This window comes from Phodopus roborovskii, unplaced genomic scaffold (genome assembly GCF_943737965.1).
Source record: "Phodopus roborovskii unplaced genomic scaffold, PHOROB, whole genome shotgun sequence".
Lineage (NCBI taxonomy): Eukaryota > Metazoa > Chordata > Mammalia > Rodentia > Cricetidae > Phodopus > Phodopus roborovskii.
The window spans coordinates 7379025-7393253 of record NW_026126416.1 but is presented as its reverse complement, the minus strand read 5'-3'; the positions used below and the strand labels follow the sequence as shown (position 1 = coordinate 7393253).

General features: G+C 41.7%; 1 pseudogene; it reads right to left on the bottom strand.

Annotated features, from left to right (window-relative positions):
• Positions 1-305: 305 nt before the first annotated feature.
• LOC127221249 (SIN3-HDAC complex-associated factor-like) lies at positions 306-10756 on the bottom strand (annotated as a pseudogene).
• Positions 10757-14229: the final 3473 nt, after the last annotated feature.

The window sequence follows — 14229 nt, the reverse complement described above, 5'->3', positions numbered from 1 at the left end:
AAATCTCATTCATTAGAGGGAATTAAAAAAAAAAAAAAGACTTAAGGAGAAGTTTACAGCAGCATTCAAACTTCCTATGAAATACCCAGCATATTAAATAGTATGTACACTCTTTTCTTGCAGTATGCTAGAAATGGCTTCAGAGTTTGTTGGATGGGGGGATGGTAACCCATTAAAAACTATTCTAAAAAATGTCTTCTGGCAGAATAGTGGGTATTCAAGTTAAAAATAGGAGAGTCAGTCTGTTGCTTTGTGGTTTTTTCAAAGTTTAAATCGCTTTTTGTTCCCTCCTACATAAACCTCAGTCACCACTCCTGAATAGAGATGGGCAGAGGCGTCCGTTCCTGCTCCTCAGGCTTCTCAGCAGCTGCTTTCTTACTCCTGCAGCAAGGCTTAAAGAGATGTGAGGACTTCCCCAAAACGGCCCTTGTAGATGATCCCACATCATATTTTCTGTCTTTTCCAGTAGGTAAGATCTAAGAAGGAAGAAACTGTAGTTCTATTAGAGCTGGAAGCCATCTCTGTATCTGAGCCATCATCTGACTGATTACTGTAGCGGGAGACTGGGCTGGAGAGGTACTTGAGGTGGTGCTGTGAGCATTAGAGTTGTGGCATTTAAATTCCTTCTGCGTTTACTGATCTGGTTGCTTTTCATCCTGTTTCCAGGCAGAGTTTTATCTACCAGGACCAGGTAGATTAGGTCCTGCCCTTACATCACATCTACCACATGATTCCAGTTTTTTGTTTTGTTTCTTTTTTGATCCTGCTGGCAACTTCTTCCATCTTTTCACAAGCATCACACAGGCATTGCAGATGTCTCCTGAGTGAGTCTCGTGCAACCCTAAACAGCTCTGGAAGTCCTTTTCATAATATTTACTGTCCATGAACCAAGAGCTGGAGGACTTCGCTCTGCAGATACAGCATCCCTCTATACTTTGGTATCATTGGCTTGTGAAAACCAAAAATCTTTTATTCTGGGCAGTAGCTTCCACGAGCAGCGGTGTCCCCGGAGTGCAGACTGCACCAGACCAAACCCCTGCAAACACTCCCTCACCTACACCGAGTCCAGAAAGATTGTCTCCTGCAGTTCTTCAATAGCTACCACGGGCTGAGGTGTAGATTCTGCTTTCCCTTCCTGTGTTTATTTCTGCATCTTTAATTCTGCTGAATTATATACTTCATAAATTCTCAATGTGAGGGTCAAGTTCTGGTTACAGATGCACCGATCGACTGGGGCCATGATTCCTGAACCCTCATAATAACCAAATGAGATTGGGGCAGCAGAACATTTATTCTGGTCACTTCCTTTCATACACACCTTACTTTCTATTTGCCAAGGAGCTGGCCTACTGTGTGAATTATAACACAATCGGGCTTGCATGAATGAGGCCAGCAAGCAGGAGAGAGTAACAGTCTCCTGTTTCCTCCCCCTTGGACTTGTTGCCATAGCTTCACCAGTGGCTGCCTTCTGTCCTGAGCAGGGGCTTGACTCTGGTATCACAATAGCTACCAACAACTCTTAGGCTTCTCCAGCCTGTACTGGTTTCCATGTCTTTGGAGCCATCCATCCTTGCTCCCTTGTCAATATTGGAATCACATAGGTTAATTCTTAATTTTGGGGGGACCTTGACCAATGAAAAACCGTCCTCTAAAATCATGTCTCCCATATACAAGTGGCCACTGGCAGCCTTTCTCAGAGAACCTGGTACTCACAAGGCAGCTCCTATAGAAATAGTCAAATTCTCAGGAAGGCTCAATGGATTCTCCATTTTTTTTCTTCACTACACCATTTCTGTGGAAGGTGGCAAGTAGCAGGTGCTCGTGCATCACAACACTGGGTCACAGAGGGCACCACATGGGAGCACAAGGTTATTTTCCTTATCTTCACATCATGTGATTATTGATGGACTTGCTTCACTGGGAATCTATTTGGTTCCTAATAGGAAGCATGGACTCTCCAGGACTAAACCAAAACAGATGCTTCGTGGGTAAATGAGTGAATAAATGAACACACACACACACACACACACACACACACACACACACACACAAATGAAAGAAAATTGGCGAGAGTTGAGGGTCATTGTACAGCTACAGAACAAGCAAGTGGAAAATGTTTTCCATCCTAATGCTCAGAACTTTAAAAGACAGGCTTCTACCTTTTGGGGCTACCAGAAATTCAGAGGGCAGGATCCTACCTGTACATGCTTCCTCTGTGTCATGGTACAGCCTGGAAGACAAGGAAGCATTGAACATTTTACCCCAGCTGAGCAAGCAGCTGAATAGAGAAGATGGGGTTCCCGACAACCCACCCACTGCTCTCTTGACCAAACCACATGAGCTGTTTACCTCTACCCCTGCCTGGACCACTTGGCTCTTCTTGACTCAGACACCACTGATTTCTTTCCTAGGATACACACCCACTTGTTCCCCAGGGCCAACTTTCTTAAGACATGTGGCTTTTTCTGAAATTCCCAGGTACCTCAGAGCTCTGGCTCTTCATCCCAAGGCAGAAGGATTTACGTAGATAAATACCCACCTTGAGGGGCCAGTGGGAGTCTCCAACCTTTCAACATGGCCCAGAGACAGTGGTTTTTCTGCAACTAGTTTAAGAAGCGCACAGTGGACATGATGCAGAAAGCCAAGTGTGCAGAACACAACCCTTCTCCCTAGTAAACTTAATGTGAGCTAAGCACAGAAGCAGGGAGCCGAGTTAATACTGCTAAGGACATACATCGCAAGGATAGCAAATGTCATCTGCACTCATGTTCCCTCACCTCTCCCTCACCATCTTCTACCTACCCTACCCTTTTTCTCTGCCTTTTAATTTTCAATAAACCAGTGATTTGCTGGTGCATACAAAAGTAAACAGAAAATGAATAAGCTGCAGAATTTGGAGGGACAATTTTAAGCTCAAAAACTGAAAGGGTGGGACACAAAGGGCGCAGAATCAGAAAAAAACAGTTAAGCAAACATTTTAGACCAAAATAACCATAATCTTGCATCTGGAATCCAACCTCACTGCTGGTAAAGAGGCTAAAGTGGATTAAATGGAGCAAAACTGGGTTTTGGACTATTAAGGAATTTCAGTTGTTATTTCTTTTCACATAGGTGTGATAGACAGGTTTTTTATTGAGAGAATATTTGAAACTTTTTTACCTATTGCTGCTGTTTTTGTCCTTTGCATTTGAAGTTGGTATGTTTAATGTGTGCTTCTCAGTGTGTGTGTGTGTGTGTGTGTGTGTGTGTGTGTGTGTGTGTGTGTGTGTGTACACGAGAGAAAGAGAAAGAGGAAAGAGGGAGGGAGGGAGGGAGAGAGAATTTCTTTTCATACTGATCCATGATAGTAAAAATGATTAGTGTAGTTGAAATCGGCATAAATGCACAGAGCATTTGCTGCAGTGTTTAGGAGAGCTGAAATATGCAATAATTGATTTTAACATGCATTGTAATTGGTTCCACATGCATCGCTGTCAACTGTGATACATCATAATTAAACTGACATGTTCAAAAACTGGCCACCGAAATGAGTGCTCACTGAATTCTCCAACTGTGCACAGCTTGCAGCTTCTCCACTTCCCTAGTTTTCCAATCAGGTCCTGGGTTGCTGAGCTTGACTTTGGTGCTGGTCCTCTCCATGTTTTTTTTTTTTTTTCCTGTCCACCCTGCTTAGATTTTAAATGAAGGTCTGTAATAGATTCCACTCTTTCCTCACCTTCATTTTCAGATAGTCACATATCTTAGCAGTGATAGTCTATGCAATTTCCTAAGTCATCATAAATCAGATCTAAAATCATAAAACACGGTCAAGAATTTGACATAAAATAAGACACAGTAGTAGACCCAAAGGAGTTCCATATTTTAGACCCTCAACTTCCAACTAAATCATGCTTGAACTTTAACTAGGCTGTTCTCTTGGATGAAGAAAATTTAAGGTATGGAATATCTGTGTCTTGTCTCTCATTACATGCATTATTATGTTCTGTCTTCTTCTGCTTCTTCCTATGGCCACCAAGGTGCTTGTGCACATTTAGGGTGGCCTCAACTCAGTAGTCTGACCATGTGGGTGAAAGGAAGTAAACCTAGTGTGTGGGAGGATGGTATTAGGTTCTACCTGTCTTATATGTTATGTATCAGTAAAGCTGTCTGTTGTCAGCCTCCTCCTTGTTAAAATAGGAATGACCCTGAGATTTGATGGCTGTGTCACAGCTCCCAACAATAGGATGTTATACAAATACAGTTGGCTAGAGATTTCCACTTATGAGCCATGTCTGTCTTTGGAGTTTATGGTACCATTGTTTTATATTACAACTAAGTGAAGGAATACAGTCTCCACTCCCTGCCCTGCTCTCTGCATCTCATCTAGGCTCTTAGATGGTGGAATGCCCTTTAACAAAAACCAGTTCTTTATCTATGCATGATCATGGCCTTCCAATGACTGAAAGGCTCCATAGAACCAATTCCATGAAAGGGAACATGACAGTCATCAATCACAAGTCACTGATAGGGATTTCTAATTTCAATAGCCTAGCTTAGAGCCTTGAGATGCAGAGCTGGTCAATTACAACATCTCTTCTGTTTGTCCACAGAACATGGTCAGGTTGTGGAAAGGCTATTCTACTCTATGCTTTAATCGCTCATAGACAAGCATCTCTCATATCCTATGAATATCTTACATAGGTATATCTCTTAATAATGTCTATAAGCAGTGAGGATGTATGCCTGGTGAGTGACACTCTACCACACTATCCACCATGTGATGGAAGGAAATATTGAGGCCCATGCCTAGAAGGAGAGGTAGAAGAGTTAAGAAATATACTGTGCAAACTGGAATACCCATTGGAGAGTTACACCTGAGTAAAATCCCCATAAGGGGCCAACTATCTGAAGATACAAATTAAGTGGGAGGAAGGTGTCCTACATTGCTCTGTCTTCTCCTTTTTGGTCCCTGGGGAAAAGTCTTGATTTCATGGCCAGGATCCAAGCAAGACCCCAGCCACAGTTCCAGTGGCCATCCCATCAAAGATTGAATTCTTTTCTCGTTTCCTCTTATTTTACATCATTATTATTTATTGGCTCATACTTCCCTTGACAATTTAATGTTTCTTTCCACCTGATATTCTGACCAACACAGCCTCGGGCAGCAAGCTTTGTCTGTTCTCTTTGAGCAGCTCTTGGACAGTATGTGGTGTATATGCAGAAGGGTTCAAACTCAAACTATCTCTGCAAACGTGGAGTCCTAAAAACACAGCTTACCAGGGCTGCTAGTTAGTAATTCTTAGCCAGTAGATTTGATGGGGTGGGGACTCTGCATTTCTAATGAACCTCTTGTAATACTTGCTATTTAACCTGCTGTTGGTATTTGGATCAGACTGTGAACACGGTGGTGGTTATGGATATGAAATTAGAGAGCCACTGAAGTTCTGGCTTTTAAGCAGTTCACCACTGTGGGTTTCTTTTCACCCACCCATACTTTGAGGGCTTTGATCTAGGTAATTGTTAAGTGCAGCCCTTCCTCTTTTTTAATCCTGGCTCCAATTTTTCTCTTTTCTCTGTGTCACATTCTTTGACCATGCTTTGCTTCATAGGCATGGTCCTTGATCTCCATCCTCAAGCCCTTCTCTTTTTGTTTTTGCTTTGACGTTAACTTCCTTGCACTGGCTATAAGTTAATTTTCAAAATCTACCCAATAAATATGACAATTGTTGGTATTTAAAGGAAAAGAGGAAGAGGAAATCAGGATTTTTCTACAGGTGGAAGAACTTCTTTTTTCTGTATTAGAAGTATCTGGCTTCTCTTATTAAACAATAATGGATGAACTGTTAATTAAAATGCCAGGCTCTGACTCTCTCCTATCATCGGGGCAGACACTGGGCAGCAGTGAATCCATCCACTCCTGTAGGAGCCAAGAGCCTTTATGGTAAACTATATAACCTTTTAGTTGCCTCTAAACTTAACCCTTTCTGGAAAACAGAACAGCTACCAAGGAAACTACATTCTAGAAGAATTAAACTGGTCTTGTAGAGGCAAGGCCTCTGCCACTTTTCTCATGTCCTGGGTCCTTCACAATGGAGTCATTACTTTGCTATACACTGGACATTGCAGGGCCCTGGGAAGACAAACAATTGACCACTCAAGCCACATTTTGGGAAGGCTGACTGACACCCACATACAGAGATCTATAATGATGAAAGGCAGCTCTGAGTGAGCTTTGTCCACCTTATAACTGCTGGTAAGGCTAAGGCACATCCATGCATATGTCTTCAGATTTCAGAGACCATCAGGCATTGTAGTGTCACTAACTAGAGCTGGGAGATTTCTGTTTGAAATCTCTTGAACATTTTGCTCTCAGCCTCAGAGTTCTCAGAGGGACAATCAGATTTGGGCCAAATTTGATATATAACTAGAGACTTATCAAGTTACAAGAAAGTTTAGTAGGTTTCTTAGGCTAATATGCTCTGAAAACTCTTCTGGAATTAAGTTGAATGTGGGCTCCAGGATGGACATTTGCTTAACTTGTGAACCTGTACTCAAAAAGCCTCCCCCCCCAAAAAAAAATTAATTCTTTAAAATAATTTCAGAGGAAAGGCAATTTGAGAAATAGCTAATCAAAAGTCAGGCACAAGCTGTGCTGAGCATCTTCCGGACCATTCTGAACTATAGAGCATTTCAGGGTGCATGAAGGCTCTTCCCTCTTCTCTCTAAGGCATGTGGCAGATATATATGTATATATCAATGCTTCCTGAGCTTCAGTGCATATGAGTTGGATGTGAATTTTTGAAATTCTTCAGCTTCTTTAGATCTAGGAAGGGCTCGAGTTTCTGCATAAGTGGCAAAATCTTGTTTTATTCAAGAGAAGTCTGCAGAGCAAGGGTTGGAATATGGTGGCCATACGGAAGGGACAGTGTAGAAGCAAGGGCCCCTTTGTCTAAGAAACAGGAGATTTGGTGGCCTCATGTTAGGATAGTTAGATGAGGATGATAGAACAGCTCCTCCAAGAACAAAGAAGGCTTTTGCTTCCACCTTCAATGTGGAACCTGACTGTCGGGTTGGCTAGATGCTTCTGTCAGTGTATCTTAGGGTTCCTATTGCTGTGATAAAACATTATGACCAAAATAAACTTTGGGAGGCTACAGTTTATTTCATCTTACAGCTTGTATTCTGTCACCCAGAGAAGTCTGGGCAAGAACTCCAGTATAGAACCCTGGAGGCAAGAACTGAAGCAGAAGCCACAGAGGAGGCCTTCTTACTGGCTTTCACCCTATGGCTTATTCAACCTGCTTTCTCATAGCCCCTAGGACCATAGTCTACAGGGGGATGGGCTCTCCCACATCAATCACCAATGAAGAAATTTCCCTTCCAGGCTTCCTCTCAGGCCAATCTTATGGGAACAGTTTCTTAATTGAGGCACTTTCTTCCAAAATGACCCTAGCTTGTGTTAAGTTGATATAAAACTAGCCAGCACACCATGCAAAGCCAAGGATCAGCTAGGTGTCATGATGGTAGTGATGAAGTGAGCCTGAGATTCTAGCTCCTTGATGATTTCCAATGACCCATATTTGTTCTCATGGCAATGTGGTACTTGGTGTATGAGGTCCAGGATGGAAGACCAGTTATACCGGAGACCAAAATGGCATTGTCTTGGTATCTCTTAACAGTGATACAACATGTTCATGACTGAATCCATGAGTAAGAAGGAAGTGACAGGAGCTATAGCAAATTAACCCTCCTACACAGAGAGAATCCAGAGAAAGGTTCAGGTCTTCTTAGGAGGTTACTCTTCATCATGCTAAGGTCCCCCAGCCTCCACAACTTCTGGACTAACTAAAGTGGCAGAAGAATACTATTTTTTTTTAATCTCAAAAATTAAAGGAAAGGTAAGTGATGTTTTCCAAAAGTCAATGTACACCCAAAGCACCTGTGTCCTCATTTGTGATTAGCTTCTGATTCGGTTGCTCTGCCTGGGCCAGGCCCTAGAATCTGTGTTCCTCAGGCTTCTCATGTGGCACTGACACGGTCTTATGTACTTGTGAGTTCAGTAGCAAGGGCAGGAATGCTAGGGGGCCCTCTTAGTCAATCTCAGAGTCACGGATGAGATATCTCGGTCCACTCTGACTCCCAGAGCCTAAAGCTCTAGGGAGTTGATAGCTGTGCAAGATTAGACATCTATGCATTAAATATGAAGGGTTGGGGGACCAGTGAGTGGCATTATTTTACTCTAGGGAATAAAGCAAGGCAGAGGCAACTGCAAGATGTTGGGAGGTTTTCAGTATTTACTGATTTTTTGAGCTAGTAATTTGTTAAAGGAAGAGGAGCTTCTAATTATGGAGGAAATGTTACAACAGGAGAAGAAAGGTAAACCCAACTCTTCTCTCACCCAGATCCCCAGATCCCATCCCAGCCCTTTGCTGGCAAGTTATGAACACTTGGGCTGACTTCCAAGTTGCCGAAGTTCAAATGTGGAAAAATCCAGCTAATCTCCTGGAAAATCTCCTGACATGTACTTTTCTTTAAGAGTCTAGGCAGACTGCAAGCCTCTCCCCTCTCTAGCACTCTGCAAGCTTCTCACTGAGGATGGGCTCCCCTCCCTGGCTGGGTATTGATACCAGATACACAATGGAATTTGTCAGGGCAAGGCATGTCTTACTGCTGACCCATTAACTCAGTTAGTGCATTAGGAGGGGGAGTGCTGATTCCGCACATTTGATTTGGGCTGTCAGGCCTGATTTGAGCTCATTTCTCATTGAGTATTCCATATCAAAGGCTGGGATAATAGAATTACAGGACATTAGGACTTTCAATCTGGAAGGGACCCTGGAGATCATTTAGTGCCGCTTGCTCATTTTACAGATGAGGAAACTCTTATTTTTTACTTTCAGGAACTCAAGTAACTACTCAGCCTTTGATACACGCATGAAATCACCAGCTCCCACGTATGGGAGCTCTGTGTGTAAGTGAGGTGAGCCAAGAACAGAATCTTCTTATTGAGTTATTCTTGATGTTGGCTTTAGCTTCATCAAAGTCTGCCATGCACACACTTCTGGGCAGCACACGCTCTCCAGGAATATGCAGATGCCTTGGTTCTGACAATAGCTGGGGGAAAAGAGTGTGGTGTTTTTACTTACAGAGTGCTTTTGTGTAGTTTAATAGCAAAGGCATCCCTGGTGTCTGCAGCAGATGGTACCCAGGGCAGGCAGTTTTTTCTAAGGAATCTAGCTGGATTTTAGTTGATGAAATTTTCTGTATCATTTGGTGATCATATTTCATTTCAGACTTTTGAACAGTACAGATTGTCCACCTGGATCTCATTTTGTCCCATTTTATTGATGGTCTGAGTCAGATCTTTCACATTTGTTCTAACTGACCTTGAAGGAGTAGCTTGTTGCTTAACTTTTATGACACACACAAGCAAACTGCTTGCAAATTATGCAACATAATGGTGACAATGAATTAGAACTCTTTATTAATATTTATTGCCTGTATTAGCAAGGTCTGTAGATCACAGACATCCATTGAACAAAATTCCCAAATTAATTTTTGGTGCAAGCACACGTATTTAGTAAGTACTATGTTTTGTTTGAGAATCCTATGTGCAATGATAGCACATAGTCACCTTCCTATTGCTGCTCTAAGTTTGTGAATATAGGCCACTTTGGCCCATCTAGCTTTGTTGTTCTGAGTAATTTGTATGAGTCACTATGCAAATCAACAGGAGTTCATTGTCTTAAACATAACCTCCATTGGTGACAACTATAGAAGCTAGACAAAGGTCTTGCTCAAAATCCCAATCTGACCTTGAGATATACATAAAACCAACTCTCAAACTGACAGACACTTAGGTGACAAAATTCTTAGCTCTCATTCCTAAAGCTGGTCATAAGAACAGAAGAGAGTCTGAGGTATGGTCAGTCTAGAGACTTGATATACAAGGTGGCCAACATGCAAAGTGAGTTCTTCAATCAGATCTTGAAGTAGACAAAAGATACTAGAGGGGAGCACAGGCAACTCAAAAGTGTTGACATCAGTTTAGAATGATGTATCCACATCAGTTCTAAATGGTAACAAAAGATTCATTATGTGTTAGATGCTTTAAATGGAGGACACTGGCTCCAGTGTGGGTGGACTAGTCTCTGCCATATTTCTAAAAGTCTAAAATTTAAGGGATATTTAAAATCATACCTGTTGACATATAATTATGAGAGCCCTATAAACTGAGTATGGTTTCATTGTCATCATTTTATCAAATGCTCAGAATAGTTCTGAGAGGTACTTATTTACAGTAAATAGAGAAAGGATGTCAGCTGGAATGGTTTCTTCTGTGTTCACTGAGATCCTCTGGCTTAAAAGTGGTAACTGAATTTCTGGCTTCTCTGACTCCAAAGCACAAGTTCCTTTCCCTTCCTCACTCGGTTCTCCAAATCTGGGTTTCAGAGATGTGCACAAGTTGGGAAAAGTCAGGTGAATATGGAAGGAGCAGGTAGGTGTGAAGAATTCAGAATGACACATCTAGCTCCTGGTGTCATGGAGGTTCACTAAAGAGGCTCTGTTTGCCTCTGACTTCCCATAGGCTGGGGTCTGAGCTTCTGATGGACCAACCTATTTCCTTGTATTTGACTGACACAAAGTTGACACGAGAATTCCCTTTGCTACGGTGTGATGGGTGTGGCCTCAGCTTGGCAGAGGAGCAGCTGCAGATCTGGGGCAGTACTGATTCACCTACAAGAGCAGACAAAGTCACCACTTCAAGATCAGCCATGCCTAGTCCTCCTCCTCCTCACACTCTGTGTATCTGGGTCTCGGGGGGCCTGTAGTCTAGGCCCCTTGAAAACTGCACTCCATAATTGAGAGGAGAGCTTGCTGCCTGACTATCTTTTCTGATTCCAACTTTCAGAAGATTGAGTTTTAGCTCTTATTGTAGAAAACATTTCCAAGCTCAGCGTTGCTGCTCTTGTATGTGACATTAATCCACTGAGGAGATCAGGAATCCACAAACTGCACTTGTGGCTAAATGACCCTCAGCCTATCTGCTTGCTTTAATAATAACTTACTAAAATACAACTACCCCATTTGTTTTTGTATTTATGTATCTCCTTCCCACTATTGTGGTGGAGTAGAGAACTTATGGGAGACTGCATGGCCACAAGGCCAAAAGCATAATCTAGTCCTTGATAGAAAAGTGTTGTTAATCATATGGTCTGAGTATTAATATTTAGTCAAAGTAGGGAAGGAAGTCACAGTTAAAAAAAAATGCTGAAAGTTTAATGTTGTCAAGAATCTGTGATGCTGTGTGTGTGTTTGGGGGGGGGTCTACACACACTTGTAGAGGCCATTGGAGGGCATCAAATTTCTTCCTATGTCATTCTCTACCTTACTATTTTGAGACAGGAACTCTCAATGAACCTAAAGCTTACAATTTCATGTAGGTTGACTGGCCAAAGAACTGGAGTCCGCCTATCATTTCTCTCCAAACAATGTGTGGCCATGCCTTAATGTATGGCCATGCCTGGCATGTGGGTGCTAGGGATTAGAACTCAAGTCCTCATATGTATCCAGTCCTCTCAGCCCCTGATACTTATTTTTAAATACTACTCTTGGTCTGATGTAGCATTCTGGGCTGGGACCTAGGAATAGGCTTTTTAGCAGTGCTTTGAACCTTACATATTTTAATTTACAAAGAATATTGGCCTTGACAACAACTAGACCTGGTTCTGATCACCTCAGAGGAGGCCTGCATATGCTTAATTGTTGCTGGATGTTATGTTGGGATCAAAGCTTATAAATCAAAACAAATATCACTGTTTTTGCTGAATTGTGCCCCTCTCAAATTCACATGTTGAAGCCCTAACCCTTAGTATGACTGAATTCCAAAATAGTGCCTTTAAGGACTTAAAATTAAATGATGTCACATGGGTGGGTCCCTAATACAACTTGTATTCTACTAAGATTAAAATACACCAGAGACCACCCACTCTGTGAGTGCAGAGAAGAGAGGCCCTGAGACATGGTGAGAAGCCACCGCTGGCAATTCAATCCTGGTACCACCTTAGTCTTGGGTTTCTCCCCTCCACAGCCCCGGAGAAATTAATCCACCCAGTCTGTAGAGTTTGTTACCCAACCTGAACCAATTAGTAAAGTCACAAAATTATAAAAATGAGGAATTAAAATAAAAAGTGCTGCATATGTTTCACCTCAAGAGTAATGTGGGAATGGAGTAAATCTGAAAAGTAAGACCAGACATTTTGCTTTCTGATAGGGTTTTTTATGGACTTCATTGGGGAATGATTGACATACACTAAGCCCCTTTAAGATGCAACTGATGAGGTCTGACACTTGAAACTCTAGTCGTAAATCAAACAACAAACACATCTATCAGTGTCCCCCAAATTCTCCATACTCCTCTCCTTCGTCCTTTACTATAAGTTTCCTGTTACTCAACAAGATGCAGCTACGGATACTGTTTTTGGCACTATAGATACGGGAACACACACACACACACACACACACACACACACACACACACACAATCATTCCAGATGTAGTCATTTTTTAACCCACTAATTATTCTGCCATTTACCTGTACCATTGTTTGTTATCACTATTTCATTTCATTTCATTGCCAAGTAATTTTCTGAACTGTATTCTGTACTGTTGATGGCCAGTTGTTTGTTTCTAGTTTTTAGAAACTCTAAATAAAGTGGTTAGAATATTCACTCACAAAGTTTCATTCGAATATATGGATTCATTTTTACGACAGCTAATGAAAAACACATGTTTAATTTTTTAAGGGGCTGTCAGGCTGTTTTCCAAATGACACGCCATTCACACCACTGCTGACCATGCACAACAGCCCTTGTTTCACAGCCTTGCCAATTCCTGAAATGGTCAGTTTTCTGTATTTTTGCCCTTATTTTAAGTGTTTTGGGCAATAGTATTTCACTGTGGCTTTTATATGTGTTTCCCCCTTTGAATGTCGGCATTGATGATCTTCTATTTTTTTTTGTGTATATGTGTATTTGTGTGTGCATGTGCATGTGTGTGCATGCGTGCGTGCGTGCGTGTGTGTGTGTGTGTGTGTGTGTGTGTGTGTGTGTGTGTGTGTGTAGAAGCCAGAGAACAATTTCAGTGTCTCATCTCACAGGAGCTGTCCACCTAGCTTTTTGAGTCAGGGTTTCTCCCTGGCCTGGAAGTCACCAAGTTGGTTACCTTGGATAGTCAGTGAGCCCCAGTGTTCTGCCTGTGTCCTACATTGTTTTTATTGTTTAAAGAGTGATTATTCTTTTCCATTTTACTTTTAATTGCCTCGTTGTGTTTATAGTTGATGAGGACTCAGTTTCCCATAAGGTTTATAATTAGGCATTTAGTTACATATATTTAAAAAATTTAAATGTCCTGTCCAACATTATGTCAGAGAGGAGAATGCAACTCATGTTGTACCCTTACTTCTTCTTCTTTGTCTTCTTCTTAATATTATTATTATGATTATTATTATTGGGGTGTTTCATGATAGGGCTTCTCTGTGTAACAGCCCTGGCTGTGCTGGAACTCATTTTGTAAATGAGGCTGGCCTTGAACTCACAGAGACCTGCTTGCCATTGCCTCCTGAGTTCTGGGATTAAAGGTGTCCACCACCACCACTCAGCTATCATACCCTTATTAATGTGCTACTGCATATGACTTCCTAAAATGTCACCTGAAGTTGGCAATTTAAAGCATCATTTGTTATTTCCACAGTTTCCATGACTAAGAATTTCAGTGTGCCTTCGCTGAGGATTGAGTTACCATCTGTGACCAAGTGAACTAATGGTCTGGACATCATATTTATGTCAAAAGAAATCAACAGCAATGTAAACTTAACCTGTCTCCTTCTTATTAGTACTAGAAGAGACTGTGTGTCTGAGAACTAAAACTCTTGCTTTCTACTAGACAAAATGTTGATGCTTCAGATGATTTATGTTTACAACAAGTTAAAAATGCAAAATAGATAGATCTTTTGAAAATTAAAACCTGGAGCTAGAGAGATGGCTCAGTGGTTAAGAGGACTTGGTAGTCCTCAGCACCTACATGATGGCTCACAGCTGCCTGTAACTACAATTCTAAGGGATCCAGTGCTCTTTTTGGCACCTGCAAACAAACGATGCACATAAATGCAAGTTGAACTAAAACATTGTGCGAATTTAGATGAGGAATTATGAAATTACTGTTAAGTCCAAAGGAGTAAAAACTAGATTA